The sequence below is a fragment of the Struthio camelus genome, chromosome 1, assembly GCF_040807025.1.
Source record: "Struthio camelus isolate bStrCam1 chromosome 1, bStrCam1.hap1, whole genome shotgun sequence".
In the NCBI taxonomy this organism is placed as follows: domain Eukaryota; kingdom Metazoa; phylum Chordata; class Aves; order Struthioniformes; family Struthionidae; genus Struthio; species Struthio camelus.
The window spans coordinates 201,926,827-201,951,884 of record NC_090942.1 but is presented as its reverse complement, the minus strand read 5'-3'; the positions used below and the strand labels follow the sequence as shown (position 1 = coordinate 201,951,884).

Sequence of the window (25,058 nt, the reverse complement as noted above, 5' to 3'; positions counted from 1 at the left end):
GGCTGCTTGGGGCTCTTTTCCTCAAGAGCATGCAAGAGCGCTGGGGGAGAAGCCAACCCCACCAGTCCGGGACCTTCCTCAGCTCTGGAGGCTCCCTCCCTGCAGCGGGTCCTCCAGTAACCCCAGCAACCAGCTAAGTTTCCGCAACAATGAGGTAAAGAGTCAGGCTGGTAGCCATGCCGAAGGGTTTCCATGGCCACCCGCTTCCCAGGGCTCCTCAGGGGGAGGCTTTGTGCAGTGCCCAGAGGGGCGGGCAGGCCCGAGCGGCCGCTTTCACACAGGGCTCTCAGCTCTTTGTGCACCTGCTCGTGGCCCGGCCGTCCTCCACCTTCTCGCGACCACCCCCAGCTGCACAACTTCTGTCACCACATGCACAAACGTAGCTATTTCTCTCCCCTCATCACCATCTTCCACCCCCCCCCCCCCCCGCCTTCCTCTTTTCTCCACTTTTTAAGAAATTTGGCTTAGGAAAAGAAAATGTCTTACCTTTCCCAGCATTCCTAATACAGACTGTAAGGCTGGTCCTTGGAGCAATTAAGACACCATACAAATAGTTCAAAAAAAAAAAAATAAATAAAAGGCAGCCTTTTCTGGCTCAGCTAAACTCTTTGGAGATCAGCTTCTCGTTGTCCCCGTCAATAGTCAGCTCTCCAAAATCTCGGTCATCTCTGTGATGAAGGGAAGGGAATCAGGAGGGGGCTGTGGTCACAGATGAGCCTCTCTGAGCTCTGGCACCTTTGTAGCCACTGCACCCCGAGCCAGCTCTGCCTAAGCACCAGACTTTCCTTTGGAATGAAAGCACGTAAACGGTGCCCCACGGTATGTGACTTTCCATGCTCACATGCCCTCAGTTGAGGGGACACTAAGGAGTACTCAGAGGCAGGGTGAAACTCTGGTCTTTCACCCTCTCCTTACTTCCAGGGTTGATACATATGCATCAAAAGGTGGAGCCAGGCTTCAGCCCTATTAATCCCTTAGGGATGGGAAATCAGAGAGCGCTTTTGATTTGGAAATGGTGCAGACAGCCTTTGGAGGAGTAGAATCTGTACTGAGCAAATACATAGAAAAGGAAAAATTATTTTCTGTCTTACCAAGAATTCGATTTCAAAGACGTTTCATTCTGGCTGTGCTCCATGCACTAAATTACAGTTTTCAATACAATACTTTTTTTGAAAGATTTATATGGCATAAAAATTCATATTTGTTTTGTATGTTGTCCTTCTACACAGGGAAGAAAATCCTCCATGCAGTTTCCCCAACTACTAGTGCTCATTCTATAGCATTTACTATTTAAGTGCATGCTGAAACCCATGAAAAATAACCAATTGGTTACAACTTTCAGCAAAGCTGCTCTCCCACTTTGAAGAGTATGTGGCCCCAGGCTTGCAAACTATTCTCTGTGGATATAGGAATCTGCCCAAAGCAGCTTGCAGGTTCACATCTCGTTTTGGAAATCTGCTGCCACAAGGCAAACTGAATGCTAAAAGACTGGTGGGCCCTGAAGTACATCTTCTGTTGTTATTGCTGCTGTGTTGAAGAGTGATCGCTGGAGTGCCATATTACAAATAAGCAGAAAGATTTAATGCCTGCTCTGAAGAATTTACACTTAACCCTTTGCCTATACAGCAGGTTTCTTTCTAGGAAGTCAGTCCTTTAAGTACTCACAAATTCCCCCTTGCAGTCACAAGTACATAGATGAAGATACTGAGCCACAAAGAACTGAAATCTCTCTCCACGAAGAATTGAAATCTCTCTCACAGATCTTACAAAAAGGCTCTGCAGGACGAGCTTCAGGAAGCATGGTTCCTAGGCACAGAAATGATGCTGTTGGTCAGGAAGAACAGAGTCCAGCCTGGCAGAGGTTTGCAGAACAACTCTGCATTGCATCTTGTTTTGATCACATGGACAGCAGGCAACAAACTGCCTTAAGACCCCTGTCTTAAGTTCAGACTAAGGAGTCATGATTTAATATGGCACTGTGTCCTTGGCAGACTCAAAGGACCACCTGGAGATCCTGGACACTTCCACAGCCCTGGACAGCTCTAGTGTCCAGAGACCTTCTATAAATGATATAAAAAGAAGTCATGCTTCTTTGTGAGTGATCCTTACCATATTCAGATTTGTAAGTTTGAAATACATCCTCAGGCAGTTTTAGGTATTCCTACAAATTTTTTCTGGGAGTGGTTCTACTTTTCCCCTTTCTATTTGACATTTGCTGTCCTCCCTTCCCAGTTTTTAATCAGAACCATATTCTTCTCCTTTTCTCATCCCTGGTTGTTCACTTGGGGCTGATATGTAAGCAGCTGCAAACTGCGTTCTTTAGAGTGCTAAGATGTTCAATATTGACAGAAAAATAATGAATCAGCACTTTATCTTGCATATGATAAAACAATTAAGCAGGATGAGACCTCTCTGTAGTAGACTTCTGTGATGATCTTTTCTAATTCCTGTTATCTTCCGTGTATACATGCCTACTACTAGTTAGGGTCAGCAGTAGGTACGTGCAGGACATACTTGTCTTGCTGATGTAGGCAGCAGTCTGCACAGAGTGGAAGTGGGGATAACCTGGCTATCAACAACCCATTTTTTATTTTCTTTGACAGATGCTTATATTAAGTGTTTATTAAGTTACCAGAGCCTTGCACCAAATCTGCCTAGGCAAACCAGTATGCATGAGAAGCTACCATCTCCATTAAGCCCAGCTGTAGCCTAACAAACTAGCCCCATTTTCCTAAGGAAAAAGGTCTCCTGACTTTATTTAGAAACTGTGAGGAACCTGTTGGGCTACAGAGCCAATTGTCATTTTAGCACTGAATTTAACTCATGCATATCCTATGTAGCAATCTGAGATGTGCTAGCCCCATCAACTCGGAAGTAAATGCAGAGACTCACATGATTCATCTCTGTTGCAAGCCATCAGGGGTCTGTGGGAACAGCCAGAACCAAAAGGATCGCAGACTTTGGAAAACTTCCAAACCTGCCAGACCGCTTTGAGACTATCATCTGGGAGAGGATTCAGCAGCCTCCCAAGCAACTTCTCACACTTTAAAGAAGCAGGGCAGAACATAAACGTGCCCTTCTTCCTAGATCCAATGCACATGGAAGACTGATAACAATATATCTTCCTACTCTCCCAGCCCCGGGGGTATGTTCTCTTCTCAAGTCCTGTAGAAGGCCTACAAATATCTAGATAAATAGTTCCTGCATGTATAAGGGTCCAGAGGTAGAACAACTTCCAAAGGAATGTCTTGTTTACATATTGCCTGAAGCTTGCATGGATTCAAAATGGTAATAACCTAAACTTGATGTTTATTTCTCCCTGTCTCAATGGAAAACTCACACATCTCATTTCTCAAAGGTTATTCACAGAGTTACGTTAGAGACTGTTTTAGGTTTCCCACGTGTCATAAATATAAGTTAAATCTACAATAAATCAATCTGACAGTTTCCAAAAATGTTCTGAAGCTGCTACATTAGCTGTGCTAATGAATTTATCCACCTCAGAACACCCGACTTGCAGAAAATACGGGTTGACGAAGAAATCCTTCTGATTTGTTTGAGCTGTCCTCGGTAAATTCACTCTTATTGAGTCCTAGAAGCTTTGCTCAACGTATGTACTCTTGCAGTTCTTTTCTGTTTCTGCTGGTGTGCTCCTGAAGGAAAGCTTTTCCATACAAAGCACTCAACGTCATAGGGCAAGCCAAGCATCCTTAAACAACCAGAGCCATAAGATTTTATCTGATTCCTGAGTGGGGCACAAGAGCCTTTGCTGACCCTTCAACTGTCACTTCCACTCTGCTGAACAAAGCCAAGCTTTTGCCAAACAAGGCCACCATGACAGGCACTCAATCAGTTTTCAGCTACTGACTGTATCTTCCGAACCTGCTTTTATGTATCACTCAGACATGCCTTATATACAGTCCAGGCCAGCAATATACACATTCTTTGAGGGTGCTATTGAAATTGGCAACTGTTGGGACCAACATCATGCAAAAATTGCAACTTTCCAAATGAGTCTTGCTCTTCCAATGGCATGCCCTCACTTTATTGCTGCAATAAACAAGCAAGATGCAAGCCTTGCTCCAAAAAACCCACTATCGAAGCTCTCTGAACGAGTACAACAATGTTAAGTTATAAACAACATTGCTTATTGGGATCTTAACAACTGAAAAGAACAAGTGTAAACCTTCCCTGAAGGAAAGCATAATGCATCTCCGCAAGCTGTTGCGGAACAGAACAGCGCACAACAACTTCCTCTAGCAGCCTTGTAAGAACACAAAGGTAAAGGTCATGAATACCAGAAGTCCTGGCTGGGAAACTTACAGGGATAATGCCATGACGATATAGGTTCATTATATATCTACAGAACAAAGGCTTAAAAGGGAACTCCTGTGTCATTTCGTCCAGCTCTCTGTTGTCACAGGAAACCAGGACACCATGAGGCTTTTTCGTAAGCTCAGTCTTAGAACTCATTCATTGTTTTTCCCTCATTACTCTTACTAGAAAGCTCCTCCAAAGTCAGGCTGCTCTGGCAGTTAAAAACTGTCTTTTAATTTCCTGCAGTTAATACCCACTTGCTCTTTTGCCAGCATTATCCTTCTGCTCAAATAGCTCTTCTCCCTTCCTGTCAGGTTTATAGAGAGCAACCATATCTTGTTGCAATGCAGAAGAATGCTGCTTCTCTCTGATTCTCCTCCTCCTCCAGCTGTAAGTGCACATTAGAGAGATAAAAACCAGCTAGATCATCTCAAATTTCCCATCTTCTTTCCCCTCATATTCGTAGCTCCACCATGAACCAGGCAGAAGCATGCTGCATACAAAGATGTACCAGCTTGCCTGAGAGAATGACAACCATGCCAAGGTTCAGCAGAAATTTTACACAACAGAGCAGAAATTTGCTAACAGATAAAAAAAAAAAAAAGGACCAAGGTGTGTACTGACAACTAAATGGTATGGATGATCACAAGGTAGTGCTCAAACCAGTTCCATGACTTTATTAAATTTACTAATGCAGACAGTTTCTGGGATCTAGTGGAAGCTCATGTCCTAATACGAATTATCTTTCTTGGGATGCTGAAGAATAACATCCCAATAGAAGTGTGCTTTTAGAAGAACTGCAGAAGTCCTGTATGAGGTCTAATTCTGCTCTTACTGCAGTTCTGTGAATCCAGAGCAATGTTACCTTTTAGCATTTATTGCTTAGTGTGGAACACAGTCAAATGTCTCAACGTCTCTTTGAATAGAAGAGAACTCTACTAATGAAGCCCAGCTGATATATGGATGCGTGGGACTGTAGCAATGTGTATCGGCCACCCTCTACACAGAAGTATCAAAGTATGCAACTCTGTTAAGGGAAGGCTATCAGCACTTGACTCTCAGCTATTAATAATATTAGTGAAACAATAATATAGTGAAACAATAATATTAGTGAAAAAGTTCCTTCAGCATGTTAGTGCTTCTGAAAGATTCCATGGATTGACAGCCATGGAAACATAACTCTTCTTTCACAGAGCAGGTATATTAGGAGCATCTGACTTGTTCCTTGCTTTTGAAGGTGATTATCTACTTTAATGCTTGTATCTTCTGTTGCTGATGCCAACAGTTGTTCGTTTCTGCCAGTGGAAACTCTGAGGTACTTTGAAGTTTTCTTATTCTGACATTATCGGAAGCACTTTTAAGCTATATAAAAGGCATGTATTTCAAAATATTCTCGTGATTATCTATGAGAATTTTCGGCACGGGTGTTTATTTTATCCCCATTTTTCAAAGTAATGACCCATTTTTCCTATAAAGCATGGTCTGAAAGATAGATATAGCCTGACAAGTCAATTTGAGTCTTAGCTGATGGAATGCAAACACCAATTTAAATCTACTTAAGAAAATAACAACTAATAAAGTAATATGAGAAAAGTTAATGAATATTAAAATAAGTAAATAGGACATCTTATCATATGTTATTATTAGTATATTTCCACATACATTATGAAAATGGAGAGTATGGAGTTGTATCACTGCATTTGCCTAAATTAGACAAAGTAGACAGTCATGTCAACGCTTAATCTACTGTAGTTGACTCTGCTTTGAGCAGGGATCGCCAGAGGTCCCTTGTAACCTCCAAGATTCTGTGATTCTGTGAATGATGGTGAGTTACTAATTCACAGTAGCTCCCAATGTGATGTTGTAACTGAGGTAAATGTGGCTGGATGCAAAAGCAATACGATACCTTAAATGACCAGGGAAACACGTAGGGCACTGATGAAACCAGTACCGAAATTCTGAGATGTCTTCTAGATTCCCACCTCAAAAAGGATGTTCAAAAATTGGAGGGGATTCAGAAAGAGGTACACAGATGATTAGTGACCCAGAAAAAACCACGCCTCAATCAAAACTTCTTCTACTTGATTTACTTCAGAGAGAACTCGCTCAGAATTTACAAGTTTATGTAGAAGAGTTTTCCAGTAATGGAGAGCTTTTTAATCTAACAGAAAAAGAATAAGAGTAAACAGCTGGCTCAGAAAAGTCAAACTAGAACTAAGATGTACATTTTTAACAACAAGAGTTATTAAGCATTGGGACAAAAAGAATTATTAAACAACATCTATAGGGATACAGCGATTCAGCACTTGAAATGCTTCAGAAAATCCAGGCAGAGTGCTATAGTTTGTGTAATGCAAATGATCTTGAATGATCATTTCTGGTCGTGAAAAATGCTATGCCTAACATCTAATATCAATCAGAAACAGCAGACATTGATTTGTTTGACTGAAGTATTCAGGAGCTTTTTCCCTGGCCCAGAAGAGTTCTATATTGATTCCTTCTTGGCCTATCTACCCAAATAGTTAAGAATCATGGCTCTGCTTCATGGGGAAATCTATTGCAGAAGTAAATTGGAAGTATTGTCTGGTAGACTACAATCTGTCAGTAAAAAGGACAGACTTATGTATTTCTTCTTTGAACTATTGATTTCTCCTGTTTAGTGTCTCTCTTCACGTTCTTTGAGTCACTGGGTATGTGTGACTCATAGGACCACACAAAGTCTGGTGCGCAAGGATCCAAGCATATGGGTAGAACTGGTTTGCCAACCTCATTGTTGCCTTACCTTTCCTTTCAATTTCCATTCAGACTGAATTAGTTGCACTGGTATGAAATAATCACAGTTCTGTTTTTATTAAACAATTCAAAGTATTTTATGGAATGTGTCTAGCAATTAATAAAAAAAGTAAGTTTACCAAACTGCAAGTAAGTCTTAAGATGACAGATTTTTACTCACTTTCCTCACTTTCCATTCATAACCAGAAAAACTTGAGTTAGAACTACAAAATATACCATTCATGGCATTTGCTGCCTTACCTTTCCTAAGAAATCCACATTAGGTTTGGTCTTGCTCCCCATTAAACAGGAGCACAAAGTAAAGATTTTCTCTCATTGCCACAGACCAGTACCTTAACGCCTCATGTTCCTGGTAGCTCTGTACAGACATAACACATGGACATCTGCTGAAGAATAGAGAGTTTATGCAGACCAAAAGCAAATGGAGAGTGGAATATGGTAGTGCATAATTCTACTTCTTTTAAGTAAATAGCATCTGAGTAAACTGGTACTGGATTTATTCTTTTGGCCAGGTGACTGCAAATACTTATGGAGGATGTACTGGCTAACTTGATATACAAAGTTCCACTTTTCAGTCTTAAGGATGATTCAACAAAGTTATTGCGGCTCTTATTCCTGCCAAGAGAAGTATGGATGGTAGTGAGCTTACTGGAAGGTGCCCAAGTATTTTGTGTGCCAGCAAGAGATCTTTTATCCTAATGTGACTCGAGTCAAAGCTTGCTTGATTAGAGTCATACAGAATAACACGGGCTATTTTACTTGTGCTCCTGAGTTCAAGGGTATGCTCTCCCATTAGCTCTTCTGTTCCCTCTCCTCCTGGGCCTGCTTCCATTTGGCAAGCTTGCAGCAGTCTCAGGGTAGAAACTGGCTCTACTCAGAAACCAAACTATCATACAGCAGCTGTCACCAACTCCATTACTTCACCAAACCCAGCAAGAACAAGATTCCAGTAAAGTTTTCTCACCCAGAGTCTCTAACTGATATCAAACGACAATGACACAGGCTTTCTTTTTTTCTCCTATTCACAAGCACTGAAAAAACAAACATGAACAAGATTTGAACAATAAGAAAAAAAACATGTATTATATTGCCTGTCTAGCCTTTCCTCTATAGTTTTCATAAATCTTATTTTGCATAAGACTATCTTGCTCCTTTCTGCCTTCCAGACAGTTCAGTTGATTAACAGGCACCATCATCTCTGCAAGTATCATTCCTCTCTGATGGTACAATCCCCACCACCACCCCTTCCACCTTTCCCCCTTCTCTTCCTCTTAATTCATGGGCCATCTTTCAACCATTTCAAAATCCTTGCCTGAAAATCTTTGGAGATTTCAAGCAGAGCTCTTCAACTTGACCACAGTGGCCAATGTATTCTTCCACAGGACGTCAAAAATACGGTTCCAGTAAATATCATCCACCTGAGCTGCAGATAGCTGATTTAGAGCCGTTACTTAGTTCAGGAAAAGCATTGGCAGGAACTGATCCTGCAGCTTCCAAAGAGAAAATCATACTGTGGAACTCGCACGTAACACATGTAAATAAATACGGAAATAGTTGCATACATAAATTATTCTTTCCACTTAATTCACTGCAGGCTGGCATCCTGCATTTGGAAAATGGAGAGTTTTAATATGTCTATGAAATGTTGAGAAGAGTTCTGTACATGTCTGTGTACAGGAGCCTTCTCACTGTCAGTGGGAAGAGCAAGTATCTTTATGGCCTCATCACCTCTTCTTACACGGAAACATGCAGGATTATCAAGTCTCTACTGCTGTCTCCTCAGGAGTTCCACAAGAACAGAATCATATGAGACCTTCTAAAATAAAATCTCCATCCAAGGAGCCCAGAGGCTTCTCACAAATTTGCCCCCTCTTCCCTCAAGGGTTTTCCCCTCTCTCTCTCAACCCCCCAGAACTAAAGATCTCCTGAAGCCATTCTCCAAGGGCTTTTCTGTCTATCAGCTGTCTCGGGATCACTGTGTGCTTCACAGAAATTCCCTGTAGGTAGATATAGATACCACCTTTCCATCCTGAAATACCCCAAATAATCCCTATAACAGATCCTTCTTGATCCAGATTTACAGCCCTTTGTAGTGATTTTCAGTTCTGTAAAAGTGCTTCCAGTGAAGATGAAGTGAAGGTGAAGGAGGGCATTGCTTCACAGTGCTAGAAAGGGTTTGGGCCAAGATCAGGATGTTTATTTTCTTCTCATAAGAAAACTGCCATACTGTCTCAGGCCAAATCCAGTCTACGTAGCTGTATAAGGGAAAAGTAGATGAGTGGGGCAAGTTTGGAGTCCTTTTTCTGGTAGATATTCCCAGCTTTGAACCATCAATGATGTAGGAATTGCCTAGCTGAAGTTGTATTCGAACCATAAGGTACCTCTGTTTCTGGCAGAGATCATCTCTGTAAACCTATCCACTCCCTCTTGAACCTGTTATTACTTTTGGTCCTCACAACATCTTTTGAAAACGTCTTCTGCAGATTAAGTTGCCTTAAAAGTTTCTTTGATTCAATCAATTTGTTGAGGAAGACAAACAATTTCCCATTCAGAAAAAGTCATAGCCATTATATTGCAAGCATATAATAATGCTTTCAGGCTTTTCTTGTTTTGCAGAAGGTGGCTAAGGATATTCACTCATTCCATCAATTTTCTGGTCTTTACATCTTTAAAAGAAAACACCGAACCTCTGAAGGTACTGCAGGCTTAGAGTCGCTTATGTACAACTACATGCATGATCACATTAAGATACGTTCCATTTTAAAAGCTGTAATTGTTATTCACATTCACATTCACATTCACATTTGCTTTTTATTATGACTTATACACAAAATCAGCCCAAGGATATTGCACGGTGTTGCACTGTCAGTGGAAGGGAAAAATGGGATGACCAGTAACATCAGGAAAGAAATGAACAAAAACAGAAGAAATGGTTCAGTGTATAGGGACCCAAATTTAATGGCATATCAGGGTCACTCAAATTCTCTAGATAAGATCAGAGCAGGAAATGAATGCAAGGCTTATGTCTGCACAAAGGAGCCATTCTTTACAGAGATACAAGTATTACACAAAGTGAGTGGGCAAAGTTTGCCTCCCACATTTCTTTCGTTACTCATACCTAACACCTGCTAGTTAACTAACATCAATTTTTCATACTGGCCTCCTCCAGTTCCACTGAACATTCATGTAAGTAAGACAATCTCTCACTTCATTTTACTTTGTACAGATAAATACAGCAGTGCCGCCAAAGCAGGACAACCTAAATTCAGAGCTACCCATGCAATTTTGAAGTAGGACATACCCTATTCTCAAGCCCAAATGGAAGCTGGGCTACAATGAACTTAGGGGGAAAAGAAAGCAGCTTTACACTCAGCAACAACACATAAGTATGTGGGGCTCAAAAAGAACTGTGTGCTGTAGGCAGACAAACAAATCTTCAGACAGACCGAATGACAGTTTTCCAATTCTTTATGTGAGTAGGACAACAGGTGTTATTAACATTACCTTTCCTCATGTAAAAGTTATTATAAATATACGATCTAGGTTTTATGTCTTGCCTGGAAAACATCATATATAGCAGGTGAGCACAGCTTCGCACTGAAGTGAGCCTCGAAAGACTAGTTACTCAGAAGGACTATCATCTAGTAAATTATCATCACAAGTACCTATGGTAGAAGAACAACCCGTGCAAAAGCTGAGCCAGCTTGCAAGAGCTTGGCAAATTGCAGCATGATCACGTGTGACTTTGATCTGCAGACCTTAACTCTCTAAATCAACACTGCCCTGATGACTTCAGAGAGGCTGCAGTGATATACACCACCTCAGAATATAAATTCGTCAGTTTAGAGGGCCAGAAAGTGGATTGATTGCCTTACCTTTTGCAATATGTAGGGGAGGTATAGCTATAATATATAATGGAGGTATAGCATTATGCATTATAAAGCAGAAAGGAAGTTTCTGATGATACAGAGAAAAGAGGTCTTTACACATCTGTAGCTCTGGCTACTGTCTACAAAGAGCTGGAGAATAGCCTTACAACCTTTGTTTTTAGTGAGGTCATGTAAAATGTGGTTAGACACATTTATTCTGTAGTCTGTAACTATACTGACAAGACTCTGATGAATGAGAATTGCCCCAAGCACAATATCCTCTTTTTTCATTGTCTTTGACTCTCCACATAAGCTATCTTTCATGCCCTAATTCTTTATGCTGGTCTGTATGCATTTTACGCTGTGGTGTTTTGACATGTTAATGAATTTTGCTGTGATGTTAATAACCCAAAGCTACAGGACACCTGATGATACCACCCTTACCAGGCTGTATATGATTGTTTTTTCTTCTTGCCAAATTTTAGTCTAACATTCTCATTCAGGAAAGAATGATGTGCCCATCTAGGAGGACAGGTAAGGGGCATTTGGCATTACTGCTGCAGTAGAATGAGCTATATGGCTTGTGAGAGCTAAGGCACGTGACATACATAGTGAGAATATGAATTTAGGAACATCATTCATTTGCAGAGAAGGGACTTACCTTTTCCTGGGTTTTTTTATTACTATTTTTCAAGTGAACTTTGTGCTGGTGAAAGGTGCTGGGAGGAAAGGAAAGGAAAAACTCGTGTCTGCTGAACATGCAGGCACATTTAATGCAAGTGTTCCCAGGCTGCACCAGCAGCCTGCCTCCGACCTGACAGGGAGCTGAAGGAATAGGGCAGCTGTTTTGACAGCCTATGCCTTTCCTTCAGAAACTGCCAATGGCTCCTGGGTAAATATTTATTGTTCCCCTCTGGGAATAAGGCTGAGAGTCCAACTTCATTTTACCTGTGCCCCATTAATGATAACACTTTTCTAGCAAATCTAAGCGTTCAAAGCAGTAACATTAGCGTTTATCACTGCAGTAGCCCTCTGAGATATTATCATTTCAATTTTCTAACAGGAAGGAGATGCAAAGATCTGTGCCCCATACCACATGGTGACTTTGGCAGTCACAGCTCCCAGACTGTATTCTTAATATACTAAGTTTATGGTTATCTATGACTCTGGGACAACATAAAACATATTTAGGGCAAAAACTCCAGAAAACTCATGGAAATACCTTGATTTTATGTGGCGGTCATAAATCTCAAAGAGCTTTCCGATGGAGGTGAGTACATTTATCCTCATTAAATAGTGGGGAAAAAGAGGCACTTGGAGGGGAAGTGTTTTGCCCATCGAAATTCAGTCATCCAGTGACTACGTCGAATGCATTTGGGTCTCCTGGGTCCAGTCCAGAGCTTTTTCCCAGGACCCAGGATGCAGCTTTCTGCTAGCAGTCCATCCCCGCTTTGGGCTTCTTGCCTCAGCATTGCAAGACTGTGACATACTGAGGTGCCTCCTAAGATCCATGGCCCGGTGGAAGCTTGGGGTATCCAGCATCACACAGAATTAGGTCGTTGGTTTTAGATTTAGAGTTTAGCCTACATTTGCCATCCAATTTACTGTATAATGAGCACGAAAGACCCTCCTGCAGACCTGGGAGCCAATCCAAGGCTTTGCAGCTGTACAGCCAAAAGGGATTTTTTTTTCTGCCCCAAAAACTAGAGCAGAATAACTCCTTGATAGTTCCTTACTCTTCTGTCATCTCTCCCTTTTCCAGAAGTGCATCACTTCTTACCTCCAGAAAGGCATTCACCTGTCACCCCCTACACAACCAAACCCCACAATAGCTCATGCCAGTTCCTATGAGAAGTCTCATCCCTTCCCTCACTAGTGCTCCTTACTCTCCCTCCAGCATTGCTGTCACACGAGTGAGGAGGAAAAGAAATTGAGAAACTAGAGCATAAACCAGAACTTCTTCATGTCTCTGACAGCTGGAAAAGGGGAAAAGAGCCAGAAAGAGCGTCAGCAGCAGATGGATGGAGGGAGTCTGCTGCTCCTCATGTCTTGGGGAGCATGACAGATGTAGGCGGTCTGCACACTGCTCCTAGCGTGGTCAGTCCTCCCGCTATCCTCTTTTCGATGCTCTTTTTTTTCCCTCTGGGGGTGACAGCCACAAGGCAGGAAGCAGGTTGTGAAAGCCAGAGACAGGCTCAGTCCTCGGCCAGTGCATGGTGCCGGGCAACTCCCGACCTCTCCCAGTGCGGGCAGTGGGACGGGGGCTGGCCCCAGCCGCCTGCCAGCCCAGGCAGCTGCCAGTGCCACCGCTGGCCTTTCCTGCCCACAGTAGTTTACAAGTACTGAAACCTCCTTCCTCTGCCGTGCTCTCTATCCTTACCTTCCTAGCTGTGCTGCTTACTACTAGTAGTCCAGACATGCCAACGAGATACCACTTGTGAAAACCAACTCTGTCCCTTAATTAACTTACAGCCTCTGAATAAAATTCATGAAGAAAAACAGACGCCCCCATCCCATTTTATATCCATTTTCTATCCTTCACAAGCATAATTGTCTCTTTGTCAGTAACACTTTGTGTCATCACACCACTGCTGATTATTTAAGATACAAAGTTTCAGGCTAGTTAATGCAGATGTTTAGTGAGGAGTATTACAAAGGCAAGAGAGGCTACAGCAGTAAGGAAGCACCCACCTTTATTAAAACTGCCACTTTGAAAAGCCCCTGGTTTTGCCTGGTGTCAAAAGCCCGTGGTACACTCTCCAGGCAGGTTTAAGGAGCGTCAGATCACAGTGCAAACATAACACGTCTGCTCACCAGTCTCCTGGCAGGCACCTGGGGCGTTGGGTTGCTAGAGTTTGTATTTAGCCATCCAGCTGCTGCTGCGGTCCCAGTATTTCCTATACGGGGAGTTAATGTCCTGTGGCTCCCAATGGAGTCCCAGCTGTGCGACTCACACTGCTGAAAGTGCCACTTTTGCTTTCTTTTCTTTTATGCACCTGAATCTCAGAGGATGCCAGATATGACTCCGGAGAAGCAGAGCTTTTGCAAACTCAGGACAGCTTCTAGAAGTTACTTATTTTTGAATCTATTGCAGTATCACTTGGACGCTGTAGAAGACCCCTGCCCCAAAGCATCCACATAAGGAGATCCAGTGAATGAACGTCAAGTGGAAGCAGCCTGCATGACTGACGACCCTAAGCTGGGCTGAAACACGGGCCTGGGGCTTGGCAGGGCTGGGGAGGACAGGGGGCAGGCAGGGACAGGCAGAGCTGTCAGTGTCCCCAGGGCCCGGACACGCAGATCTAAAGGAAGAAACTATTACAATTCAGAATTTAAAAATACACAGCTCTAGGAATGGTGTGAAAATCCAGGGAAAATCATTTCACTTTAAGCCATTGCAACTAAGCAGAAGCTGATGAAAAGATTCAGTAAAAAATTGACAATCAAATTGTCTCCACATCTGAGTTGCAATTGCTTCATGTAAAAACTGATGGAGACCAGACTTCCCTGCCTGATCAGCCTTTGCTACTGAGCCAAGGCCTCTACTGTAATACCGCTTCTTCCTATCTCCAAGCTATTCTTCATTCCTAGGCAGAGACAGCATTGAGTTTTTTAACATTAGTGAAAACAACTTGTTTTTACAAATATTTTTTTATTATTAATGGTAAGGAACTGTCTTATCATTTCTGTTATTATTGCTAATAGCAGAAACAGTGATAAATCTATTTAAACTGTGAGAACATGAGAACTGGCATATTGTCTCACATTAAAGATTCCTCTAGCTCACAGAAGTCAGTGCTTAGGGAAGAAAGTAAGACTAGGACATGCACTGTACCTTGCAGGTGCCAGAAGTCTAGAGAGGCTTCTCATCAGTTACAGCGATTGTTTCTGTGTAGTAGCTTTCAATTTTTTTATATTCCATGAGCCGGTGTAGCAAACTCATCTTTGGCATCCAAAATATCTCATGGCAATGAGTTCCTCAATTTAGCTATGCTCCATACAAAAAGTGCATTCTTTTGACTGTTTGTAATATAACAGTTTGGAACTTAACAATTTCATTTTACAGCTCTAATTTCTGAATTATGAGAAATGATGACTATCACTCCCTAGTTACCTTATTCGTGCCACTCATATGTTTTATAGACCTGTATGACATCACCCTCCGCAGCTGTCTCTTTTCTACTTTGAAGAATTTAGATGATTCAGTTATTCCTGACACAGATGTCAGTCCTTTATTTCTGCTTCCCTTCTTTGAATCTTCCATATCGTTGTTGTGACAGAGGGGCTGAAAGAGCTCACAGTGTCCAAAGTATAGGTGCACTGTGGATTTGTTTGGTAATATAATGATGCTTTCTGCATAGTTCTCTATTTCTTTTCAAAAATGCCTAATTTTAAATAGTTTATCATCTGCCTTGTTTCTTGTAAGAGAAAAAAAGGCTGTGTTATGGGAGTCTCCTAGAACTCCTTTATGGTGAACACTGGCACAAATAATACGTTATAGTACCATCTTGATGGATGGTGGGATGATGCACTGTCAGACTTAACGATTAGAAGAGTTGTATCCCCCTATTTAATGAGATGCAATCATGTACGTAGATTGACAAGTCTTTCCTGAAAGGATGCCTGCCCCTTGTTGAAAGGCTTCCTTGCCTAATGTTTTAGAAGAGAGAGAGATGTCATTCATGTGGGTGTTTTCTTGCTCCACAGGAGGCCAATTGTTGCCTATCACATCTCACATAACTGCTATTTTGCGTGCACAGGCCCCAGCAGATGTCACATCCGATTTTCACAACTCCAGTCGGCCAGTCAAGACAAACACGGAAACTCCAATATTCCAGGCCTCTCAGGCTGTGTCTGAGTTACCACCAGTCATAACATTCTCCCCTGCAGTATGGAGAAGCCTAATCATTATCAATAACATAAGCACCACATGTGTAGCTAATGTCCTACTGAGCCATGAGGTAAGACTCACATTTTCAAATTCTTACTACTTTAAAGTTTCAGCCAGATGTGGAAAAAGGGCTTTTATTTCCAAACACTGAAGGCAGAAATGGACTCAGCTTAATATTTTAAAATATTCTTAAAGCTGAAAAAGTACCAATTCAAATTTCTGATCTGGAATTATCTCAGCTTGTGATCACTGCTTTGCAACCTATAATCAAGTGGCTGCCACAAATACCTTCTTAAGACCTTGATTATATGTCATCAGCTGCTCTCAGCTTTGACTGTGGGTGGTTACATTCGTCCCATATGAGGAATGCCAATAAATAAATAAAGTTACTGCAAAAGTATGTCTCACTGCTAAAGATCTTTTTCTTGAAGAACTGTAGAGGTAATGAACTAGTGTCTTCACTGACATTCTGCAGTCGCCTGATAGTTGACAATAATCTCATGTCCCTTTTTTCTCCATAATCAGTAGTTCAGACTGAAATAAATGTCTGAAACTCAATTTTATTCGTAACCAGCTCACCTAGTGTTATTCTAATTCAGCATTTGTTTGGCTTCAAGATATCTGAAGCTAACTGTGACTCAAAAACAGTCCCTGCCTCACTGTGCCTGCAATTTTAGAAAGGTTTGAATGGTTTTCCATGCATAGGTTCATTGCTGTGGCATAACTGATTGCTGGAATGGGCAGGAAAGGGCAGGTGATGTTCTGTGGAAAAGGCAAGAATCCATTTGTCACCAGAAATGAAAATCACAGCTTCCTGCTTGTACCGTGTCCCACATTATCAGAGCAGGGAGCCTGCGGACGCAAGTGCCGCACTTCCAGATACAGGGTCTCAACACATGAAAGACCTTGATGAATCAGGACCTTATAGACTGCAAGCACAGACTGAAAAGCTGATTTGTCCATGAACTTGAACTTTTGATTGTTCCACAGGGACATCAGTATAAATAAGAGTGGTTTAAGCTGTGGTAATGTACCCCAGCTTGTACTGAATAAAGGACTCTCTCTGGAGGGTACTGGGATGCATGTAATATATGGGAACATCTGCCATATCTCAAATGAAGTACCTAAATCATTTTCTACTTTGAATCACAATGGGAGTATAGCCACCTTTAGTCAAGAAAATTGCTTTAAGATTGAATGCCTAGGAAAAGTCCATCAATATATTTTCTTAGTATTATGAGTGACTGAGTGGTTTTCTCAGACAAAATTCAAAACTGTTTAGAGATATCCTTGTAGGTAACGTTCATATATTCAGATTTGATCAGGAAATGAAAATTGCTAGATGCATGGATTTTTAGGCATTGTCAAGATATCATCAGCATACAGGAGGCAGGTTTCATTTTTTCAACAATGTATACTCCTTCCGCATAAGAATTTTACCAAATAGTACCAATGGTTGTCATGGGAAAAGTAAATTAAAAAGGAGATAGGTGACTCCATTATCTGGCCCCACTGGCTAAGTGGAATACAGTAGTCATTCGTTCATTTGTTATTGCTGATAACAACCAAATATTATATAAAAGCTCTCTCCACTGAGAAAATCTGATTTGAAGCTTATCTTTAAATACAGTAAAATAGGGTGGATCATTCAATCATAGCAAATGTACTTTCTGCAATCATGTGCAGAGCCAAAGTAGCATCATCCTTGATCTGAGGAGGATGTGTGACTGAATGATATTTGCAGTGCTGTCTACTTTCATTTCATAAACTGCCCTCTCCCTGGCTTTAAGGGGATATAGGAGTTCATTTCATTTAGAAGTATTCGGAGTTTATGAAAATTATTACAGGATTACAATGCATAGGATTGTATGTATGAGAACACAGAGTGAAAGCCTCCACATCTCTGCTCTAACTTGTCTTTTTGATTGTGAACCGTCTTTTCTTAAGCAATAATTGTTCAGAGGGAGATCTTTATCCCACATTGGCAGCATCCTGCAAAAATCAACTGGAAATCCAGCCAGTTCTCAGGATTTAGGATGGTACCAATTTTTGAACTGCTTAGCTGCCTCAGCCACACTAGTAGTTTTTAGAGCTCATGTCATCATGAACTGATCGGTTCCATCATCATTAAATCAAGTGATAGACAGATGTTGCACTGCAAAATCAGCAGAATCATACTGCCATAACTCTGGAGTGATGACGTGCCAGGGTGTCAGTGATGAATCAGGTTGTATGTTGGTATCATATAGGATGAAGAAGCGCACTGGAATGACTTACAGCTGTCCTCTGAAACTGCCATTTGCAGCAGGTTGCAGTTTTGGTCACTAAGAGGCCTGAGCCTGGAAAGGGGAGAAGACTCAGAGACATTCTGCTCCTTTTCTCACAGCTGTTGGACACTCAATGCATTATTATTCCTAATGTGTTACTCGGATCTTGCATGGATTACTCAGAGGTATACGGGCTAAAACTGTATCAGCTGTGGTTATTGTCATAGTTAATCCCACGGGATTAGATTTTCAAACTAGTGTCACTCTGCCCAAGTTCACTGAAGAAATGAAGAGACACTCATTGATAGAAGCTGAGGAGGAGAAGTATGATGTACTATGTAAATCACATACATATGTGTGTGTGTATGTATATATGTAAAATATATATGTATATCCTAAGCTATTCCTGTGCAACAGGCATGAATGGAGATGAAAGAAATGAAGATTTTTGCAAAATAAAGACAGTATTGACATGTTTTACATTGTACATAATGTTTTTATATCCAGTGAAAAACAGAAGTTGTCTGGACTCCTGAACTTATTAACTGGACATGTATGGACTTTGTCAAACAAAAGCATATTGCGTAGCCCAGAGATAAAAGATTATCTGAAGTTCATCATTCTCAGGGGAAAGTCACAAGGCTGTAGCACATTGCAAAAGCAGAGCACTTGAGAAGCTCTGGCTGGAAAAAGTAACTTACTTCTTAAGCAGTAGTTGAAGAAAGAGAGGTCCTGGAGCAAAACATTCCCAGTGAAGTGAAGATTTTGGGGTGACTGAGGGGATAAACACTGTCATCAGTAGAAATACTGCACTGATTTTGTATCACAGACAATATTAAGCACAGTTAAAACCAGCATCTGGGTTGCATCACACAGGAGCATTTCCAGGACTGTCCCCTTAAAGTGATGGAAAAAGTGTAGATAGAATTTCTTCAAATCTCTCTGAAGTGAGAGTGAAATGCAATGACATTTAAGAGAATAGAGCCAAGTAAGGCAACCGCTTACGTCAGAACTTGAAGAAGGGCAGGACTCGTTATGCCAAAGCTCAGAAAGCATCTTGATAGTAATACCAGATAGCAGACCTTGAGAGCATGGTCTTGTAACCTAACAAGTTCTCATCGCAGAAGGGGACATGGACTCAATGACGATGCCTCATTTCTTGGCTTTTCTTTCTGAGATAGCAGCCTCAATCAAAAAAACTTTGTCTCTTGGCACCGTTGTGTCTTTTGAGGGATGACACCCTGCTAAGCTACGGGCGAATCTAACAGACCCACAGCCAAAACTCTTCAAGGTGGAGTGAAACTGCTGAACATTCATGCCACTGATGGATATTCCCACTGCAAAGTCTCCCTGTTTTTTCTGAATTTCAGAACATGGTCTTCGCTGGGAGAAATGCTTGGAATAAAAATAAATTTTCAATTTAGAAGACATCGCCATCAAAATTCAGTAATTTTTCACCATATTGGGTAATTATATATGTGAACATTTGCAGCAATATGATATTATTTTCTCTAATGCATGAGATGGAACACTAGTTTCGAGGATAAAAAAGCGACATGATTTTTCTAAAAGCAGGCTTGCATATAATAAGATGTGTTCTGCTCTTGATACATGCCTCCCATTAGGATGAAAGGAAGTCATGCATACACGTTTACTGGAAGGATGCCTGTCATACTTGCTGCCTCTGTTAAAAATTACTCCTTTTAAAAGAATTACCTCTTTCTGGAACAAAAACATGTTTTGAAACGAAAAGCCTGGGGACGAAAAGGCCTTGATTGTGCTTTATTGCTGCCATCTTCTGACATTAAGCTTAAACTGCAGGTTTTTTGAAAGGTTGAAATTAGCCCAGGTTTTTTCCTTCCTATCGCTTCCCAATAGGTGTCATTACATCAGTGACAAAATACAACCGGATTACACACAGGTGCCTTTGATTTGCACCAAAGAGAAGCATGGCTGCATGAAGTGTGTTTGAATGTTCCACAGAACCCGAGGTGCGAAAGGTGGTATCTGAATGTCACTATGAATCTTCCTGGTTAGGATGCATTCCAGGAGGAGCATGAGGGTACAAAGAAGCAGAAAAGTCTAATGTCCTCATCTGCAATGCTTTTTTTAATCATTATTATCTAAGATGACCTTCTTTGACAAAGGATTAAGCTACTGAACACATTTCTGAAAAAAGCTGGGCAAGTCCAGATAATTAACCACCCTCACAAGTTTTTTCTCTATCAGGAGCATAACTAAATAGTAAAGCCATCTCACTAAACAGAAAATAAATTAAAAGTGGAGAAGATAAAAAGTAGAAAAAGAAAAAGCCACCCTACCACACGGAGGGGGAATTTCCACGGACTGCACACAGTTCTTGGCGTTTCCTATTACTTTTGACTCTATAACGCTCAGATACCATGATAAGTGGTGATATAAAGGCCTAAGAGAAGTATAATTGTTGTGAACCTCATAAGAATAATATTATGTTGAAATATCCTTCACAACTGGCCACTGCAGTGATACAGATAGAGAGTTTCACAGTATCAGTTTCCCATGGCCAGACATTTGGATTCCTTGTGCTATGCAGCTAAGAAGACTGTTGGGCAGAGAATTCAGCAAAAATTTGGGTCAGAGGCTATGACACGTGTTCTAAAATGCCAGACCCAAGGGCTGTTGCTCCTCTCTCACCGCAGAATGCTCATTCCCCTCCTCGAGTCATGCTTGACTTGCACATGCACCTGCCTTGCAGCAAGCTCAGTTAATGCAAAGTTCAGCGCAGTCTGCACCAACAGCTTCCTTTGAATTAATTTGTGCAAGAGTCTTGGAAGAAACAGCAGCATGGGATTAATCTACAACTGTCAACATAGCTAAGCCCAAGGCACATTCAACCATAGCTGTGACTGAAAACCTGTGGAGCAGCTAATCTCATAATAAACTCTAAAATATAAACTTTGCCTTTGTAAAGGTGGATGCAGGTAAGTGGGGGTAATTTTGGTTTCATTTTTTTACATGAATTACTTCCACTTCTCAAAAAATTGATTCTACCTTCGGCAATGGGACAAGGAAAGCACGTCAGATGTCTGGTACGACAGGCTCCCAGAGGCAACCCTCACACTGGTATGGAATGAGACTGTAGTTGTCCACTTTGACTTTCTCTTCAGTTCTGACATCCATGACAAAACCCAGTCTTTTCATTGATATGCTGCTTTTGGGGATCTTGTCGTGTTTATTGGGAGTTTGGCTGGCACATATTCCCGTCACAGAGGATGCTGGTGAATAGCCATCTCATGTGCTGCCAGGCTTGACCAGTGGCTGATGTCTAGCCAGCAGTCCACACTGCTCCCTGGAAACTCCCCGGGAAAGTAATTAAAGTGGGATACTTTGGACCCCTGCTTACTGCAAGCATCAGTTCTGTATTATTTGTCGTATCGATCATCCAGGATATTTTAAAGGCTGTTCTGACACTTCTGCTCCAGTGTATTTTTATGATCCTCTTTTATATCCTATTTTTATCATGTCTTCCTTCTGCCTCACCTCTTCTGCCTTTCTCCTCTGATGTACGAAACACTTGATTTCCTTTGTATTCACATTGAACTTCAGTATAAAAAAGGAAGATCTGTAGATAACAAAAATATACAGAGCTGATTATTTCCCACCCTTTGTATGTCATATTATAAACTGCATGGAGGTGCAGTCTTTTCACACCCCAGTCCTGAATGGAAACTCTGCATTTACAGTTTCATACAATCTTAATTTTAAGAATTTAATTCTTAAAGTTTGCAGGATGAGGGCTTCAATTTGTTGCAGGTACTCCTTGCCTCACCTCCTTTGTTTAACAGAAATCAGTTTTTATTTTCTTTAGTTTCAACATCAGTAAAATCTGTAGCAAAGTAATAACCTCACGCGATTTACTGGTACTTTGGACTGATGCCTGCTTTGTTTTAATCCCAGCTGCTGTTTTATCCTCAGGGATATTGCAGTTCCTAGTAAAGTGCACAGCACAGTCACTAGAATCACATGTGAGCACGGATTTTAATATCTGAATTTGGTCCCTTTGTTTTGTCCCTCATAGCAGAGCTCTACTGGCCCTCCAACTTGACCAATTTGATTACGTTTAAACTTACGCAGATTCATCCTCTGGGTAAAACTTCTTCCCTGATTAGTCTGGACGGGAAGCATCTGTTTTTCCTCTGGTAACGAGAGTTCCTAAAATCAAAGCGCAGAGACTGGCATTGGTTATGTTGTATGGCATCAGCTGAAGTCAGTGGAACAGTGGTACAGTGGAATTTGGATTTGGGCAGGCTGGCCCAAAGACATTAGTTCAACCACCCTAAAAATGCAGAAGACATGATAACACACCCACAAACACAGAAATCTCTAGCTGTAGCAGTGCTTGTATCTTAGTGATGGAGACTGTAGCAACACTGTGGTAAGTGTGGCGATGCTAAATGCACAATAAAGCCTGCATTACTAGCTGACAGCTAATGCCAGTGTATCCACAGCACGCTTGTGTACCCTTCTGTTCATCTATGATGTCCACATGAGATCCACCTTCCCACCTTATAGCCACACCGAAATCTGCTGAAATCCGCTCAGCTTTTCTGCATCAGCGGTGGCAATGGGGAGGGGATGCAGCCAGGTCTCGCTTGCCTCTTCCTGCCAGCACCGCACCTTGCAGGACCCTCTGGCACTCCTTTGAGGAAAGGCTGGGGAAAAGTAGAGGTGACGTGTCCTAGAGCCATTGGAGAACAGGGAAGGGGGGAACTGTGGTAGGAATGGGTGTCCTGTTCCCCAAGAAGGGTTATAGAGGAAAGAGAAGAGGATCCAGATGCAGATTACTACCTTGTGCTAAAAGTGCCACCATAGGATGATGCTCTCCAGGGACAGGCCTTGGTGCTGCCAAGAGAAGTGGGTGACTGGAGCGAGGGGAACGCCAGCCTTTGGTTCTGGTCCCCGGAGTGAATTGTCCTCCAAACTTCCTTGGATTTCACCTTGGACGAAGGAGCTGGCTTACTCTAGAAATGAACGTGGGAGTAAAATGACATATATACAATGAGAGCAGAGGGCTAAGTCATGGGGCTGGGCGGATGTACCCTGAACCTAGGTGCAGTATGAACACCTGCAGAAGATCTGGTGAGGAGTCAGTGACTGGCAGAGTATGTGACAGCAGGCCCAGAGCGTGCTTACTACATGCTGATCAAATTCCCATCTAGCCTATACGTGCATATTCTGTTTTGTGAACAATGTCTAGCTGCTTCCTGGAAGCTACTCAAGGTTAGCACAGCTGAGATGAGGAAATAGTTCTAGTAGATTTAAGGGGCCCTTAGGATACAAGTTGGACACTTCGGCATCCAACCATGCATCCAGCAACCTTGCATCAGCAGCCCCTCAGCACTGTTCCCGGGGCTCCCTGTGCAGCTTGAAGTGTAAGTCCTTTATTAAATTTATCCTGTCTAACCCCTCATGAACCTTGAATGTCTCTCGATGCCAGTATCCAGCTTTTCCTTTCTGGCCTTGTGGTCACTCCAGATGATCAAGTGAAGAGAGCACTGGACTGCAAGTGCTTCTGCTGGCTCCAACCTGCCCTTTTGTAATCACTTTTCCTCTTTTACCTCTGTAAATAGGCCAGTCACGTCTCTTGTGGCAATTCACAAACCTAAAAATTTGGCTCCTTCCCCTTCAAACCCTCCTGCTCTCAGTCTGCACCCTCTCCCAGACCAGACAAGCCAGCTGCACAAAATGGCCCACCTAGCTGAAATGCTCTTGAGCTGCAGCTGGTCCCTGGGGCCACGGAGAGAGAAAGAGGTGGCAGAGCTGCTGTGCACCAGGAGCTGTAGTGCTTACAAGCAAACGAGCTAGGCAGTCTATTAGAAGACTAATGCTTAGATGTCCCAATGACATCCTAAGGACACAGACTGCCCTCGGAGAATGCCTTGTGGCCTCACATGCCTGGGGCAAGCATCAGGAGGAAGGTTTTGGAGGGGGCTGAGCAGTGTTTCCCTCCCACCAAAAAAAGCTCAGAGACATAGGGATAAAAAAAGTCTTGCTAACTACAGGCTTGATTGCAAACCAAATATCTTGCTGGGTCTTGGATCTAGGAAACCGCAAGCTATTCTTGACATGCTGCAATGGGGATTCTCCAGGGGAAATGGTTTTAACAGCTGATTGCTCCCAGCAAAAGCAATGTGGGGGGGGGGGTCAGGAGAAGAACCTCCTACTGTGAAATTTCACCTGTTTTACATTTTCCTTAATTGCCAGGTATATTTTGCTGTTGTTCACTCAGATTTACATCCATGTCCTTTGATTCCTTGGAGGCCCAGTCACTTAAAGGCCATTACCTCCTGGTATTTGTTCCCTGCCCTAGTTCATTTGGTCCCCTTTCTGAGCACATCCCCTTTCCCCACAGTGTTGACGCAGTCAGTGAAAAGACACAAGGTCAGCACAGACCTCGATGATGTACAAACCTGGGAAGCAACCAGGAATGCCTGCTCTGCCATGAAAGAGAGTGGTTAGGAGATTTTCAGCATAAAGCTGTCATTTCAATAACACAGAACAATTTCAGAGTAACTTCCAACCAAAGATTTCAAAGCTCTTTTAGTGAGGTAGCATCATGCTCACATGCAGAGTGAGAAAGCCTGGGGGCAAGAAGGCGAGCTGCTTGCACACATTTGGTGAGGCAGAACGGGGCCTCAGGCTCCTCCTCATCTCCTTAAAATGTGAGATTATGCAACTCTGGAATATGCCTGCTGGCTCAAGCACTGTATGCCTGAGACAAACAATTTACGGAAAAAAACATATTTTGTCCTTGCAGGGAGAGTTTTAAAGCAGCAGCTACCATCATAAAAAGAAAATGGGAAGCAAAAATGATTTTGTTTGAGTTACAAGTGAACACACCTTCTCTTCTTTTGTCCAGATTGCTTTTTACAGGTATCTCTG

At 42.1% G+C, this 25,058-nt stretch overlaps 1 long non-coding RNA gene across 1 annotated transcript; it reads right to left on the bottom strand.

Moving 5' to 3' along the window:
• Nucleotides 1-13,435: 13,435 nt before the first annotated feature.
• On the bottom strand, nt 13,436-24,104 carry LOC104151603 (uncharacterized). The gene is made up of 3 exons (XR_695820.2): nt 22,965-24,104; nt 22,247-22,328; nt 13,436-21,738 (listed from the first exon to the last, which is right to left on the bottom strand). It is a non-coding gene; the product is annotated as an uncharacterized lncRNA (long non-coding RNA).
• Between the last annotated feature and the right edge of the window lie 954 nt (nt 24,105-25,058).